Genomic DNA, 15,730 nt, shown 5'->3' with positions numbered 1-15,730 from the left:
ACCAGTATAATACTATTTAGCATATTTTCTTGGGTTTATTTTCTAATAAAAAAGCTAATTAATTTGAGTTTTCTAGATTTCCTCTACTGATTTTAATGGCCAAATAAGCCAATTCATAATAGATTATAAAATATTAAAATTATATGTCAAAATAAATTGAATTATAATAGGTAATTCTTTATAAGAGGGATTCTTACAATGCTATAAATCATACAGACTAATGTGTCAGCATAAATTATAATATCCAAATCCTTACTTTTAAATACTTAAACTAATATTAAATTGTGTTAATCACTGAGTTATATGTGGGTACCTGAAAAATTTCCAGGTAAGATAAAGACACAAAACATTGATCACTAAACATATTAATTTACCCTCTTTCTTATTTTTACAAAAACTATAGAATGGCAATCAGCAGATTAAAGGATGAACTTGCCCTTAAATGAAAATATACATGAATATTTTTGCCAACTTAAAATTTGATAAGACGATAGTGTGGATGAAAAATTGTTGCTCACCATCTGCCTCTACAGGGATTAGGTCACTAGCCACTGCAGTCCTTCAGCACACCCCGAAAGGGGTTCAGCGCGGAGATCATGGAAAAACTGGCATAACAGGCCTTCAGATAGTTAGATGTTTTCAGAAGAAGGTTTTATGAGCCTAATTTCTGACATCTTCTCATATCCAGAAAAGCACTAAAATCATTAACAGAGACATCTGCTCCTCATGAATAGCAGTAAACTTCCAGCAAAATGTGTGCTTGATTGCACATCTCCCCCTTCACTAAAATCTTGTATATACTGACCTCCTTCTTTACCTCTTCAGAACAGTTCCTCAAATAAAAACGCAGACTTAGAAAATGGACTTGAGGACGTGGGGAGGGGGAAGGGTAAGCTGGGACGAAGTGAGAGAGTGGCATGGACATATATATGCTACCAAATGTAAAACAGATAGCTACTGGGAAGCAGCCACATAGCATAGGAAGAACAGCTCGGTGCTTTGTGACCACCTGGAGGGGTGGGTTAGGGAGAGTGGGAGGGAGACGCAAGAGGGAGGAGATATGGGGATAAACGTATACGTAGAGCTGATTCACTTTGTTATACAACAGAAACTAACACAACATTGTAAAGCAGTTATACTCCAATAAAGATGTTTAAAAAAAAGAAAGAAAGAACAGTTCCTCAGAGCTGAGAGGCTGTCTCCCTGGCTATAGTTCTCATTTTATCCCAAGTAAAACTTAACTCACAACTCTCACGTTGTGCTTTTTTTATTTCAGTTGACAGTAGATAATTAGTACTTATGGACAAACATAGCTGTAGACCTTGTTTCTTCTCATTTTAATTTTCTCTGTTAATTGGGTACAAAATTTGTTTGCTATAGTTAAAGATCTCAAAAGCCCTCTCTTGGAAGCCAGATCCTAAATAGACCTTCCTTTCTTAACAGGTGTTATAGCAACAGCCCCCAGTCTCTGGGCATTTCAAACTATGCTAAGCCTCTTTTCACTATTAATTGATAAAAGTCAAGCTTGTGTTTTAGGGTAGTAACTCCAATTTAAAACCCTAAACTTTTCTCATTCTAATTTGATACTAAACTCTGATGACAATCTTAATATGATTTTATTTGGTATTAGGAATACTTAAGGTAATTTCTAAATATTTTATTTAAAATATGTTATTAACAAATCATCCCATTCAGATAATTGACCCAAGCATGCCACATTACCAGAGGCTTAAGAATTAATATCTATAGGGCTTCCCTGATGGCGCAGTGGTTGAGAGTCCGCCTGCCGATGCGGGGGCCACGGGTTCATGCCCTGGTCCGGGAAGATCCCACATGCCGCGGAGCGGCTGGGCCCGTGAGCCATGGCCACTGAGCCTGTGCGTCTGGAGCCTGTGCTCTGCAACGGGAGAGGCCACAACAGTGAGAGGCCCGCATACCACACACACACAAAAAAGAATTAACATCTATATACTTAATAGTAGATATTATGCCTTTAAAGTTGCTTATGAATTTGCCATGCTACAAAAATAAAGGAGTTTTCCAACTTCTTTGTGAAGCCCAAGAAAATTATTGGAGATTATCCAACATCAAAAAAAAATCTCATTATTAAGCTTAAAACCAATGAAGAAAATGCATTTTCTATTATTATGCAAACTAGTGACTCTTACTGGTTTTCATCCAAAAGAGACTAAACATTTATAGTCAATAGAAAGATAGTTATGTAATATAGTTTCTAGAAGGAAAAAAACCTTATTGATAAAATCTTCCATTATTTGTAATTTTTATAAACCCCTAATAAACTGAAGCTGTAGGGCAAGAACTGAAACCCCTACCTAGTGAATCATTTGAACATTTACAAATGAATCTCACTTTTTTGTTTCAAGCTTTGATATATATTTTTTAATGATTATTTATAAATAAATATTTTGGTTGAATTTAAGCAGTCTTTTGCCAAAAGACTAACATGCTGATATAAAAACAAAGATTTCATTTTCCCACCTGGAAATATCAATAACAGTGAAAGCTCACTTTACAGGTAAAATATTTTTTAAATGTATGCAAAGTATTCACATTTAACTGAAAAGTCCACATCATTTTCAAAGCTCTAAGAAGAAAAAGGCAAGCTAATGACATTTTAAAGTCAATACTGCCCAGCTTCCAAAGAAGCTTACTCTCCCTCGAATGATAATGGGATCTTATCTCAAAATCTCTATGGGGACTTCCCTGGTGGTGCACTGGTTAAGAATCCGCCTGCCAATACAGGAGACACAGGTTCAATCCCTGGTCTGGGAAGATCCCACATGCCGCAGAGCAGCTAAGCCCGTGTGCCACAACTCCTGAGCCTGCGTTCTAGAGCTTGTGAGCCACAACTACTGAGCCCACGTGCCACAACTACTGAAGCCTGCACGCCTAGAGCCTATGCTCTGCAACAAGAGAAGACACTGCAGTGAGAAGCCCGTGCACGGCAACAAAGAGTAGCCCCCATTCACCACAACTAGAGAAAGCCCGCGCGCAGCAACAAAGACCCAAGGCAGCCAAAAATAAATTTAAAAAATTTTAAATCTCCATGAACTCTCATTATATTGTTACTAAAATTACCTTTAGGCTTGGCTTGAGTTCTCTACTGACAGATTCTGCCTTGATGCATCCTGATCTCATTGAGTATTATTATTTAGCTCATTTATGTGCTTAGTTGTATACCCAGCAGCTGCCAGCCACACATCCAAAAGGGAAACCAATAATACACCTCTACAGACCAACTAGTTTAGAAGCACTACCACATGGATGAACCTTGAGGACATTATGCTAAGTAAAATAAGCCAGTCACAAAAGACAAATATTGAATGACTCCACTTAGAGGAGGTACCTAGAATAGTCAACTCACAGAAACGGTGGTTGCCAGGGGATGATGGGGCAGGGGGGTGGGGAGGGAGATGGCGGAATGAGGAGTTAGTGTTTAATGGATATGGAGTTTCAGTTTGGGAAGATGAAAGCTCTGGAGGTGGATAGTGGTGATGGTTGCACAATGTGAGTAATGCCCCTGAACTATACACTTAAAAGTGGTTAAAATGATAAAATTCGTTTTATATATACTATACCACAGGAAGGAAAAGGAGAAGGAGAGAGAAGAACTTAAGATTCTACAACCTGGCCATACAAACCTGCTAGAGGCCTGACCCTGAAACCCACTAAAAGGCTCCAGAAACAGACCACGACCAAAGCAGACAGCTTCCTGTGAATTCTGTAATTAAGATTCTCTGACTCAAGATGACATTGGGTGCAGACAGTGTCCCGCCAAGGCCTTCAAATCAAGACTCGTAATCAGGATATAGGATTTACATTTGAGCTTAGGTTTAATAATCATCTCACCTCCATTTCCTTACTCCTTTCACGTTAATCTTTTCTGTGGGCAACACTATCAATTTCCAACTGTTAAATTTGTTGTCCAACCTTCCAAAGTATTTAAAACAAAGCCTGATATCAAAACTTATCAAAAAGGATCTAAGACACTGGATATCACTGATTTCTTTTTTTTTCTTTTTTAAAAAATATTTATTTATTCGGCTGTGTTGGGTCTTCATTGCTGCATGGGAGCTTTCTCTAGTTGTGACGAGCAGGGGCTACTCTTTGTTGTGGTGCACCGGCTTCTCATCGCGGTGGCTTCTCTTGTTGCAGAGCATAGGCTCTAGCTGCGCGGGCTTCAGTAGTTGTGGCTCGCGCGCTCTAGAGCGCAGGCTCAGGAGTTGTGGTGCACGGGCTCAGTTGCTCCGCAGCATGTGGGATCTTCCCGGACCAGCGCTCAAACCCATGTCTCCTGCATTGGCAGGAGGATACTTAACCATTGCGCCACGGGGAAGTCCTGATTTCACTGATTTCTATGAGGATTCTACTCTGGCGAGAAGTCTCAAAAACTACAATGTATGATCCATAATTTAGTTTTGATGATAAACCAAATAACAGTTAAAATACTCCATCAAGACAGGCACATCAAAAACAGCTTATTTAAATTTAGTGAAGCTACTTTTCTTGCTAGGCTTTACGTTCCCAATTTTCTGTTAATATCTGTGGCTGTCCTCATCCCTTTGTGCCCTCCTCCACCAGGTGTGAAAATAACCAGGTGTGAAAATGTTGCTGTGTAGCCATCCCATTATCCCAAGCTGACACTCAACTGATAAGACTGTGTCAAGAAGAGCCTAACCCATTACGGACAAACCTGTTTCACTTGGAGCTCATTTGACCAAGAGGGGGAAGCTGAGAAATTCCTGTGAGGAAAGTGGTGCATCCGAAGGGTGGGGCTAACCAAAGGACCCAGGCAGACATTACACAGAGACAGCTATTGTGTGTACTCCATGACTAAACTCCCAAATTCTTCTGGAGAATCCATAAACCAATGAAGTTCTTAGATACCCATAGTTGGCCTTCTTAAGGACAGAATATCCAGACCGACCCCATACTAGCTGCCAACTAGCTACCCAGTGGGGAAATGAAAGTATATTATAATAAGGCTTTTATATTGAATATGAAGTTATTTGACAATAGCCTATTTTATGTTAAACATGCATGAGGAAAACTCTAGAGCAACCGTTAAAGTGCAGAGCTAATAAGTCAATAGTAGAGATAAATGTAATAAAAAATATTCAGTAAATTCAAAAGGCAGAAAAAGAAAAAGGGATCAAAGAACATTTGGAGCAAATAGCATATAGTAAGATGGTAGATGCAAACCCAATCAAATTCATAATTATATCTAATGTAATTTGTTTGAGAATTCAAAATAAAAGGCAGATATTGTCAGACTAGATAAAAATGTAAGACCCAAGTATATATGCTGTCTATAGGACACTCATTTAAAATATATCTTTGTAAACAAATTAATGAGATCATTTTATACTTGTTAGGAAAATTGGGGGATATTGGCCTTAATGAACTGCTGATGGAAGTGTATTCTACCAGTACAAACATTTTGGAGAGCAGTCTGGCACTTGGCCAAATTAAGTCTGTAATACCCTGTGGTTCAGCTATTCCACATCTGAGTATTTATCCCAAAGAAATCCCCATCCATGTCCATAAGGTTTCATGCACAAGGATATTCATGGAAGTATTGTTTGTTGTAGTTGGATGTCGGAAGCAATCTGGATGCCCATGGCAGGGGAGAGAATGAGAAAAATACGGTAAATGCACAGAGTACTAATGCAGCCAGAAGAAGCACCAGGCTAACTGTAAACATAGCAATATGGATCTTTAAAACATAGTGCTGAGAGAGAAAAATATAAAAGAATAAGAAACAAGATGAGAGCTGTAATGATACAATTTACATAATTAGAGGCATGTATTCTAAGCAATGTTACCCGTGTTAGAGCAATACAAACACAGAATATGCATTTAAAATATTAGAATGGGGCTTCCCTGGTGGCGCAGTGGTTGAGGGTCCGCCTGCCGATGCAGGGGACAAGGATTCGTGGCCCCGTCCGGGAAGATCCCACATGCCGCGGAGCGGCTGGGCCCGTGAGCCATGGCCACTGAGCCTGCGCGTCCGGAGCCTGTGCTCCGCAACTGGAGAGGCCACAACAGTGAGAGGCCCGCGTACCACAAAAAAAAAAAAAAAAATTAGAATGGTTACTTATATAGAGAGAGGAGAAAATGAAAAGGGATAAATAACAATACACAAATACATATGTACATATGTAAAAACAAAAGAGGTGCCTCACACTCCCTAATAATATTAACGTGCCATAAAACGAGGCTTGTGATTAACTCAACCCCCTGTACATAAAGTCTGACTAAGAAAAACATATATAAAATAAAATGTCACATAGTTGAATCTGTCAGTATTTTCCTTTAGACATTCTGACTTCTTTACCTTACCCTAAAATTATATAAATCACCTCTATTTTTCTAATCATTTCTAGTTGCTTTGTGTGTTTGCATTTAGATCTTTAATTCATCTGAAAATGCTTTTGCATTTGCTATGCAGAATAGTCATAACCATATTTTTAATGGAAATCTAGTCCCAATGCAATATATTCAAGGAGCCGTCCTTTCCTCACTGATTTTAAATGCTCCATTTATTATACACTTAACTCCCATATGTACACAAGTCTATTTCTGGGTTCTTTTTTATTCCTCTGATCTATTTGTTTATTCTACTCAAACTACTAACTACTGTTGCTTTATATTTTAGTATATTTAGTATATGTTAGGTGTTCCCTATTATTCTTTTTCAATAATTTCTTGGTAATTATCACATTTTTTCCCTTCAGATCAAAAATAGATCCCCCCCAAATGCTCTATTGGAATTTTGTTTGGAATCACATACAATTTACATGTTATTCCGAGAAATATTGACAGCTTTATATTATATCTTCCCACCCAGGAGCATGGTACGTCTTTGTATTCCAGCTTTTGTTTTATGTCCTTCAGTAAAATTGTATAGTTTTCCTGAGATAAGTTTTCCACCTTTCTTGTTTAACTTATACTTGGTAATTTATAATTTGTTGTTACTATAAATTTTTTTAAATTTCCATTTCTAACTGGAATGCTATTATAAAGAAAAGCTGTTGATTTTTTACTATTTACTTTGTATCTAGAGATCATTCTAAATTATCTTCTTATATATCATAGTATTTTTTAATATGTTGAAGTTTCAATTTTTAGAAAGTAGGTGATTGGTAATTGCTTTCCTTTCAGAGTGAGCAGGGGGAAAAAAGAAATTTTAGATTAAACCATTTCTCTTTTATTTTACACAAACACACACACACACACACACAGGTGAGCAGAACGTTTACAATACTGTTTAAAAACTGGAAAATTTTAAAGCATTTATTTTACCAACATATAAGGTAAAGGCTGTATCCAGAAGTAAATATAAACATAATGAAATGAGGTATTCAAGAAAAAGAAAATATTTATGTATAGAATTAAGCAACTTCTGTGGGCCAGGCACAGCACAGAAGCTTGAAGTTTAATGTAGAAAAGCATTAATAATATTAAATTATTTTAAATAATAAATGTACATAAATTTATACCAATAAGCAACAGTGTATCAACTACAGGCAATCCTCCTGCATGTAGGACTATTAAAAATAGTCCATGCAAGCTAAAACTATGCAAAGCAATCTTAATAATCAATAGGAAAAATTTAAATTGCCTGTGATGTTTAAAATTTTTTGTCAAAACATTGAAAATTCTCTTAATTATAAATGTAGAGTAAAATTGAAAAAAAATAGAATATTCACTATGCCATAATTTAAATTTTAGTAACATTGAGAATTCAAGTGTTTTATTTCTTTGTAAAAAAAACTCGATCAAGAGTAGTTTGGGGCTTCCCTGGTGGCGCAGTGGTTGAGAGTCCGCCTGCCGATGCGGGGGACACGGGTTCGTGCCCCGGTCTGGGAGGATCCCACATGCCGCGGAGCGGCTGGGCCCGTGAGCCATGGCCGCTGAGCCTGCGCGTCCGGAGCCTGTCCTCCGCAACGGGAGAGGCCACAACAGTGAGAGGCCCGCGTAACGCATAAAAAAAAAAAAAAAAAAAAAAAAAAAAAAAAAAAAAAAAAAAAAAAAGAGTAGTTTGAACAGGGAGTTTCCCTGGTGGCGCAGTGGTTGAGAGTCCGCCTGCCGATACAGGGGACACGGGTTCGTGCCCCAGTCCGGGAAGATCTCACATGCCGCGGAGCGGCTGGGCCCGTGAGCCATGGCCGCTGAGCCTGCGCATCCGGAGCCTGTGCTCCGCAATAGGAGAAGCCACAACAGTGAGAGGCCCGCGTTCCGAAAAAAAAAAAAAAAAGTAGTTTGAACAGTTTTTGCCTTTTCTCACCTAAGTTATGATATAGAGCAAATATCTTTTCTGTATTTTGGAGAATTGTAATATTTCTTTTCTAACTTTGGATCAGATACCAACATTTTATCCGTTCTGTTTTCAATGTCATATATCATATATTATATGATTCCATTTATATAAAATGTCCAGAATAGGCAAATCCATAAAGACAGAAAGCAGATTAGTGGTTACCTAGGTTTGGGAGATTTGGGGAAATGGGGAACGGCTGTTAATGGAGTTTCTCTGGGGGATGATTAAAACTACTGGCACTTCTACCTGGACCAGAAGGGAAGCCAAATTCCCTGAAATTCCCTCAACTGATTTGTCTACTGAGATTGGGTCAATCCTCTCCAAAAGGGTATTTAACTAGGGCCCTAACATTATCAAGTGTAGTGTTTTTCAGACTTGTTTTTAGCAGCAGAACCCATTTGGGGAAAAAAAAAATTGAATTTGGGACCCCAATATATAAGAGAAATAAAAGCTATTTTTAATTGACATAATGCAATTTATAAATTCAAATTTGTAATATTTATTATTATAAAGTCAATTAATTAGAATAATGAGGATGTTTTGATAAACCCCCAAATTTTAAGATATTAAGTGTTATAGCAATCTCTAGATCAAATTTCCTTTTTTTAATTGCATAGTACTAAAAATCCTGACACAATATAGGAATAGTTGAAAACAGTAACAATTACTATTTTTTTTCTTATTTTTTTTACCCGCCTTATTTATTATATTGATAATTGTTTCCTCAGCTCTGGTAAAAATGACAGCAAAATAACATATACAATTTTGAATGCTCAAATCATTAATGTGAAGTCAGTAATCACTTTTTAAATAGCTCTTGAAATTAGAAAGTAGTACAACATGAAATGTTGATTTCAAAGTTAAACCACTGGCAATTGCTAAACCTAGTTGGTGTCTTTATCATAAATATACAAAAATCAAACATGAAGTCCCTAAAATTTATAGTAAAGGCTGAAAATGTTATATGCTATTATCATTATATAGTATGTTGTATATTTATTTATTACTGCATAAGGACAACTACCCAGTAACTATGAACATTCTCAAGGAAGCCCAAGACAAGTACTAAGAACTTCTATATTCTATTGTGGAACAGGATAAAAATTATTATAGTTTGTAATATATATTAATAATTTATATATATAAATAAAACTTGGACACAACTCAACATTAAAATAAAGTCATACAGCTATTATTTGCCATTAGCACTTTTAGAAGGAAATAAGGTACTAAAGATTCTGGATGCCTTAGAATTGGTATAATCTAGTGTTCTGCAATTATTGTTTGAGTTTGTTGCTATTGCAATATTGTATGACCTAGCATATTTGGGGAGCAAATTTGCCCTGAAGAGAGGACAAAGATCTTTGAGAATGAATGTCCATATAGCAGTGTTTCCATGACAGTATAAGAATTATTTAAAAAGGAGGAGGGGCTGTTTTTGTTTCCTCTCCCCAACTGAACCCCTGCCTTAAGTGATAAGGCTGTAGACTCCAAATCTATCAATGGATAAAATAGTGCAAATATTGCTTCACATCCAAAGCTAGTACTATTTCTCTGAAGAACTGTGGCCATAGCTCCATCTCCAATCTAGGACACCACAGACCTGCTTTTTCAGGCTGAGAACACCAGGTGGCATATGGTGGCTGAATCAGAGCCTTGGTAACCATGGCAACCAGCTACCATTCCAGCTCTGGGCAGCTGCCATCTTTTATCCAAAGCAGTGTTTTGTGCACACTGGGGGTTTTGCTTTGAAATTGTTGTACTATGTGCTTTTCATTCTTCACAGAGTCAGGGTTTCTACTTCTGGGAAGGGAATTCCAGTGCCAGAGATAAATACCTCGGGTCAGTTGCATTAATTTTATTTTCTGTGCATTATTCATTGTGTCTGCATAAACCAGACTATGCACTGATATTTGAGAAGGCCACGCCTTTCACAGCAGGCTTTCTCTAGGGAGGCTAGACTTCACTGAAGGGAAATGCATGATGGAGTGAGTGACTCCTCTCTGGACCGAGGTGAAAACAAAAATGCCCAGCTCAATGCTTGTATCCGTTGTAGGTACAATGACCCTGAGAGCTGCCTGGACAAAAGATGTCTGCTGTAACTATCACTGATCTATAGACTGAAGATGTCTGTTTGCCAACCTACTGGAAGGATGTATTTTACATAAATAGTATCTTCCCACAAAATGTGTTTTGTGTCTGTCATGCAGTAATGAACCAAATATTTATAAATTGGAGACTATCCCTTTCCTTTTCTATCAGTCAAAAGTAATGAGATTTTCCAGGTTAATCATCAGGCGTTGCCTCTGGTGATTGGCAGTATATCACAAGCCAGGCTGCCAAAAGCCATTCTCTTTGCCATTGGGAACAGAGCCGAAAGGAGTTATGTTATCCAAATGTCTTCTCTAAATTCCTAAAAGGTTCTGTACTGAACAGGGACTCATTTATAAACACATCTATTGCAGCCTGGTGTTGTTTCTGGCTGTTAGATAGAGGGGCCATATCTTAAGTGTGCATTCTTTGGATGAAAGATCCTTCTTATAGAATTAAAATCCTGTTAAAAATACATTATTTTATGTCACATGAAAAATGAAGAATTTACACTGTATATGTAATGTAAAAATAATCATGAAGGGTGGAAGAGAGGAACCTCTGCTAAGAAAATGACTGAAAAGAAATACAATAAATATTAACAGTTTTGAGACTGGATATTTTTTTTCCACTTATGCATTTTCTACTTTTTAATCAAGAGAATTTACTACTGTCATAAACATAAGAACATTAAAATGTATTTTAGAACGCATTTTAATTTCATTAAAGCGATCTCATTGTTTTTCACTGAACATATTACAAATGTAAAACATTTAACATTTTATTTGAAAAATTATTTGAAATCATGAACGTCCCAAAAAAATCATTTTAATTGTTAAATAAATTTTAATATATTTGCACTAATAGACTACAAAATTTTTCAAAATTTATAAATAAAAAATACTCAATTTTTATCTAGTATTCTCTATGAATTAAAGTATTATTTAAGGGTATCAGAAGAGGGGAGTTAATACATGTATTATATGTCAAACTCCGTTTCCTGTTATTTTATGAAAATATTGATAAGAAAGATGATATATGTATTTATTGAGAAAGTTGCTTGTAATTTGATAAATTAGTCATAGGGATTTTCACGCATTTACTGGTTTCATACTATTGCAGGTTTTTCCATCTTCTACTTAATAAGAAGAAAAAAGACTCTGATAAAACTGAACCAAAAGCAGTAGGGGTACACCATCCACGCAGGCTAATAATCTGGCACCACTTCATAAATATTTCTCCAGTGTTTATTTGCAGGAGCCTGTGTCACTGACTGGGGGAAGGATGGCGGAAGGTCTCTGGGCAAGTGACCAGCTCACTTTCCTCCAGAACAGTGCCACTGCAGTAACTGCAACTTGTACACCATACTCAGCACAGTGGAATTCTGTGGGGCTGTTAACAATTTTGTCTAGAAGCACACTTAATAATATGGAAGTATATTCAAATTATGTCATTAAGTGAGGAAAAATTATGATATTGAGATCGATGACAGATAGACACACCCTCCAAGTGATTAAGAACCATCATCTCTGTCATCACTTAATTAGTGCAATTGCAAGTAATTATTTTCTGATTTTTTTAACACATTGCAAATATTTTCTGCTGGATTGTTGCCTTTTAACATTTTTTCTGATATCTTTTGTCTTACCTCAGTGTTTTGCTTTTATCTAATGAAGTCTCTCAATCTTATCTTTTTTTGATTCTGGGTAGGCTTCCCAGAATTAAAATATTATCAGTTTCTTCTATGATCTTTAAAAGTGTCTATGTCTATTTCTTTAATATATATAGAACGTATTTTTTTATGTACTGAGAGGTCGAGTTAATTTTGCAATAAGGAAAAAGCTATTATTATTCTTGAAGGGGTTCAGAATTTTCCACCCCAAATTATGCTACTTTGGCATGTGGATTACTTTGAGCTAGGCAATCAAGAGCCAGAAGATTCAGGAAAAACTCTTAACTGCCTAAAAGAAAGTATAAATTTCCCCATTTGTGGGGAAAATCTACATTAATAAAAGAAACTTCCATTAGAAAGGATGTCTGTACCAGGAAGAGAGCTACTATCAGAGATAACTTTTTTCACCTGAGATTCTTATTTGCATAAAAGGGAAAGCTTTATTCACCACACATTTTTTCCTGTCACTGTCCTATGAATCGCCTCCCCCACTTAGAAGCACCACACCCCAATCCCTTTCCTTAGCTCAGGATGCTATATAAGTCTCAATCCTCTGGCAACATTTGAAATCTCATATTTTTGTGGGGCTTCCGTGCATATATATGCAGTTACTTTTTCCATCCTGTTAAGCTGTTTTATGTCAATTTAATTCTTATATCAGTCACAGAAGCTAGAAGGGTAGGAGGGAAATTTTTTTTCCTCCTCTACACTATATTTTATTACACCTTTTCTAGATTTGTTCTTTATCTCCTAGTTCTGCCAGATTCCCTGAATCAGATACATATATTTAAGTTCTATTTGGTGCTATGAAGAAATCTGAGAAAGAAGAAATGATTTTTAAAAGAAATGCAAATATTACAGATATTCATCTGATCACTTGCATGCATTTGTGGCTGAAGACCATGAAGGATACAAGGAAGGGGCTGCAGTGCTATTTCAAGTGTATCTCAGTCAGTTTGGTCATGCACGGTTATTACTTGCCTTTTTTTTTTTTTGTAAATTTATTTATTTTTTATGTTTATTTTTGGCTGCATTGGGTCTTTGTTGCTATGCGTGAGCTTTCTCTAGTTGCGGCGAGCAGAGGCTACTCTTCGTTGCAGTGTGCGGGCTTCTCATTGCAGTGGCTTCTCTTGTTGTAGAGCACAGGCTCTAGGTGCATGGGCTTCAGTAGTTGTGGCGTGTGGGCTCAGTAGTTGTGGCTCGCGAGCTCTAGAGGGCAGGCTCAGTGGTTGTGGTGCACGGGCTTAGTTGCTCCGTGGCATGTGGGATCTTCCTGGGCCTGGGCTCAAACCCGTGTCTCCTGCACTGACAGGTGGATTCTTAACCACTGTGCCACCAGGGAAGCCCCTATTACTTGCCTTTGATAGATACGCATGCCTTTCAATAATTAGAGGCAGGTGACAACTAACTACAGGGACCTCACTTCCAGATGGTGTGTTATAATGAAAACAAAGCTCAGACCGCATTCTGCCACATGTATAAATGTTTAGCAATCAGGTCCCAACCAATCACATGACCTGCTTACTGAGATTGATGAAGTCTCAGCACTTGGGCCTTTTACGTGCCCAGCATCCTACAGGCACTAGAGGCAAGGAGAACAAGGTTCCAGCTTTGTGGCAGGACTGAGCTCTCAAATCAGAGTCAGGTGAAAGAATCCTCCCATTACAGCCCAAAACACACTTTAGCATCCCAAACGTGGAGAGATAATCCAAAGCGTATTAACTGTTTGGCTGGCCAGATTTTTTTAATGTTGCTTACGCAAAGGCAAGGGTATGCCGAAGACATGTTTAGCCAGTCCACATAATTGAAACTCATCTGAAATTCATTTCACCAATGAGAAATTATTTCTAACCTCAGTATGCTAATTAACAAAGCCCCTGGGATAGATATAAGATAAAGATGGCTGGAGCCTGTAACCAAACCCCTCTGGAATGTGGCTTCTGAATTGAGAATTTCAAATTTAACCTACCACCCCGCAGCGTGTGTTTTCCCAGTTAGGGTTCTTCAAATATCCAGTAACCGTTCCTAAGAAGAGAATAAAACTAAATTGAACATATCATACCACACTGTCTATGCTGAAACAATTTAAATTCATTGTAAGGATCACGTAATCACAGACACAATTGCTCACTATTTCTTGGGGATATTCATATCTCCTAGTCTGACAAGGCAAAGTTACCTACCCTTCCAGGGCAGGCCCCAGCAACGGTCCTCTGGCCTAGGTGTCCTTCCAGCCAATAGAACGAGGCAGAGTTTGGTTCAGAAGCAAAGGAAAGTTTTATTCTTTTTTTTTTTTTTTTTTTTTGGCGGTACGCTGGTCTCTCACTGTTGTGGCCTCTCCCGTTGCGGAGCACAGGCTCTGAACGTGCAGGCTCAGCGGCCATGGCTCACGGGCCCAGCCGCTCCGCGGCATGCGGGATCTTCGCGGACCGGGGCACGAACCCGTGTTCCCTGCATCGGCAGGCGGACTCTCAACCACTGCGCCACCAGGGAAGCCCGAAAGCTTTATTCTTTGATCAAAGAATGGAGAAGCACAAGCTCACACTCTAGAGGACACACGCTCCAGAGAGGTTGTGGGTCGGGCTGCTTTATAGGGATCTCGTTAGCCGGGAAAGGGGGCGGAGCTCTCGCGAGGCTGGCTCAGCGGCGTGGCTCTCGTTCCAGATCGCCGTGCTGGGCGCAGCGTCTCTGCACACAGCCCGCTGACGCCATCTTGAACCGAGTGTCGATCTCAGAGCTTCTGCCTGCGACCAGCCCGGCTGAGGTGTCTGCGTAGCAGTTTCACAGGAGGAGGTCTGGTCTGGAGCACCAGGTGAGAGGCTTCTGCCCCTGGCACCCTATGAGCGAGTGAAAGCAGACGAAACACAGAGGGGAAAAAAAAAAGGTTAGACTTTATTACCCAGATTCTATTTTTACTCCCCAGGAATTGTTAATGGGCTTTGCTGGTGACAAATCCCTCCTGTCTTCTGTGCCGCTCCTCAATCTTGAGGGGCACTGAGGGGCGACGGGTCCATCTTCTGTAACTGCTTCCTGATAAGTTTGGGCATCGGTTGTTATAACCCCGGGTAGAGGAGCAGAAGTTGTCCCCAGCAGCCCTTAGTTCTGTTTGGTTGTCACCAGGCCTCAACTGTGACTCTTCACATCCCCGAGTGACCACCACTTGGAGTTTTATAGATTCTAACCTTTTGGAGACGAAGGACAGCAGACAATTTAGGATGCAGGCCCAAATATTAGCAAGAGAATAATGGTCATGAAGGGGCCCAGGAAAGGTTCAAACCAAGTGACGCTCCGGAGGGTCTGCGTTACCCCCTTCACATATGTTTGGCCAGATTAGGCGGCCTGGTTTCTGCCAGCCAAGTGGCTTTTCCCAGTGGTCTGTCTGTGCTTTCTCCAATTAGCCCACTTTCATCAATGCAAAAACTGCACAGTGTATTTTCCAGCACACAGACCCCTCCCCAGGCAGCTAACAGATAATCTAAGGCAATTCGGTTACCCAGGACTATACCAGCCAGTGAGCCAATGGACTTTTGTCATAGCTTGAAGTTGAGGTGGGTCGTATTGGCCACCAACACCACAATGGCTGTTACGTTTTTTATGTTGACAGAATTATATAAGATTCCCCT

This window comes from Phocoena sinus, chromosome 9, assembly GCF_008692025.1.
Source record: "Phocoena sinus isolate mPhoSin1 chromosome 9, mPhoSin1.pri, whole genome shotgun sequence".
Lineage (NCBI taxonomy): Eukaryota > Metazoa > Chordata > Mammalia > Artiodactyla > Phocoenidae > Phocoena > Phocoena sinus.
Note: the sequence above shows the minus strand (reverse complement) of the source record.